This window comes from Engraulis encrasicolus, chromosome 6 (assembly GCF_034702125.1).
Source record: "Engraulis encrasicolus isolate BLACKSEA-1 chromosome 6, IST_EnEncr_1.0, whole genome shotgun sequence".
Classification (NCBI taxonomy): Eukaryota; Metazoa; Chordata; class Actinopteri; order Clupeiformes; family Engraulidae; genus Engraulis; species Engraulis encrasicolus.
This window is the reverse complement of record NC_085862.1, coordinates 25,483,977-25,486,476: the sequence shown is the minus strand read 5'-3', so window position 1 is coordinate 25,486,476 and position 2,500 is coordinate 25,483,977. Positions and strand designations below refer to the sequence as shown.

General features: G+C 42.0%; 1 protein-coding gene across 2 annotated transcripts in view; it reads right to left on the bottom strand.

The window, feature by feature from the left end:
- The window catches only part of cpamd8 (C3 and PZP like alpha-2-macroglobulin domain containing 8), a 125,761-nt gene that overhangs the window by 75,912 nt on the left and 47,349 nt on the right, over nt 1–2,500 (bottom strand). The gene's annotated exons all lie outside the window — the stretch shown is intronic.

Sequence of the window (2,500 nt, the reverse complement as noted above, 5' to 3'; positions counted from 1 at the left end):
CTCAAGAAGGCTCACTGAAGTAAGCAAGCAGGAACACAGCCGTGTAGACAGCCACGACTCAATGGCCAGAGCGCTGGCCTTTAAAGGGACACTGTGCAGGAAATGGTCAAAAAGGGTACTGCAACTATGCAGTGAATTGAAAATGGGCTGATTATTGCCAAATTTGATCTTTTCATGACAGTTTCCGAAGTAATAAACTAATATTTTCTAGTATGGTCTAAGTACAGTCATTTTTGCAGCTAAAAATGGCTATTTCTGGAAATTCAAAATGGCGGACCATGGAGAAAATCCCACTTTTCAGGTAAAAAAAAGTGCAATTTTTTCAGTCATAACGAATACTTAGAATTTTATGGTGGTGGTAAGTATTCATAAAAAAGGTAACTTTAATTAATGGGAAGCTTGGATTCTGGAAATAAACAACTGAAAATCTCACACATTGTCCCTTTAAATCTGAGGGTTTCAGGTTCAATTCTGAACCCTACCAGCACTTTCCATGTCTGAAGTGCCTGAAGAGCAAGGCACCGAACCCCACATTGCTCCAGGAACTGTAACCAATACCCTGCGTCTAAATACTATAAATGTAAGTTGCTTTGGATAAAAAGTGACAGCTAAGTGTAATGTAATGTAATGTAACACATGTATGTATGCCCACAAACCCATACTCACGGGTCCAGAACTGATGGTGTTCACATGTAGGTAGATCTGAGTCTATAGCACTGTGTGTGAGTGTGTGTATGAAGTGGGAAGCAGAGATTGAGGGAGTATGTCATGTGGATGTAGTCAAACTATGGTAATAGCAGAGAAACATGCAATACATACACATACGTATTATATTATATATTATTTATTACATATTATAATATTATTATTTTCCCCCTAATTTTTATTTTATTTTCAAATGCATTCTACTTCTTTTTCTTATTTTAAAACATTTATTTTACTGTACTTGTATTTCTATTTTATTTTTGCATTTTAATTACTCTCCTATTGTTAATTCACTGAAGCTTTGTTGTACTTTCCCTACTGTTATGTATTTGTTTTGATTGTAAAGTGTCCTTGGGTATTCTGAAATAAATAAATTATTATAAACGCACGCACGCAGGCACTGACAGGCACAGGGGCACATGGGGACACAGGAGGCCCTGTACTGCTGCCTGACAGTGACCCACAATCTCATCACCATGCTCCTGGCAGTCAGAGAATGCAGCCATTCCACTACATGCACACATACACAGAGTACATGCATGCATGAATGCACACACACACAAACACACACACACACACACAGACACACACACACACACACACACACACACACACACACACACACACACACACACACACACACACACACACACACACACACACACACACACACACACACACACACACACACACACACACACACACGCAGTACATGCATGCATGAATGCACACACACACACACACACACACACACACACGCACGCACGCACGCACACACACACACACTGTATGTTACGTACAATACATAAACACACAGCATATGTAAGGGATAACGGCCGACGAGGTGACCGGTTATACGAAATTAATGGCGAGGCGGCGGCTTTGAACTTTGGCGACGCGCGCAGCGCGGAGACAAAGTTGCCTCCGCCAAGCCATTAATTTCTATAACCGGTCGACCTCGAAGGCCGTTATCCCGCTTATCTGCCGTTATGGTGGGGTACTTTTTAATCTATTATTGTCTGTAAAGTTGTAGGAACCATGTTCTATCAAGATAGAATGTTGCTGTGCGGGCGTCCAACTTGACGCGCCTAGAATCTTCGTTTGGTAGCCTGCCGACGCTGTGATGATTTAATTTTCCCTTGGCCCTATACCACGGCGGGATGGAAGTTTAAAAACAAAAACTTGCGAAGCATTTCTACATGCTGAATCGACACATGTCGCATCACGCCTCTATTTCCCCCTGCTGATCATCACAGGCTACCTGTGAACTTCGTGCGTAAAAGAGAGAGAGAGAGAGAAAGAGAGAGAGATTCCCCACGCCAGGGTCATTTTTGAAAACTCTCCCCTTTCCCCTTTCACACGTGTTCCTTCCCCACAAGAGGAGAGTAGCCTAATTTTTAAAAAAAGGATGTTCCCAGATCAATATCAAAGGGAAGGCAGCGGGAAATAGCCTACATTTTAAAAACCATGGGAGTGGAGCAGATGACGAGGTGACTCGTTTCGATACAATTGATGGCGAGGCAGGTGCTTAGAATTTCGGTAGGCTACAGGGTATTTTTGTCATGTATTGATGGGCCTATCTGTAAATTTGTAACCAATGAATTATGCCAACTGCAGATAATAATAATAATAATTTAATGCGCACGTAATCAGGCGCGCCTCTATCAGATGCACATGTAGTAGAACTTTTAGGGCGACAGACTTGACAACCAAATGCGATAGAACTGACGACTGGCTCTTGGCTTGACAACCAAATGCGATAGAATTAACGACTGACTCTTGACTTGATAAACAA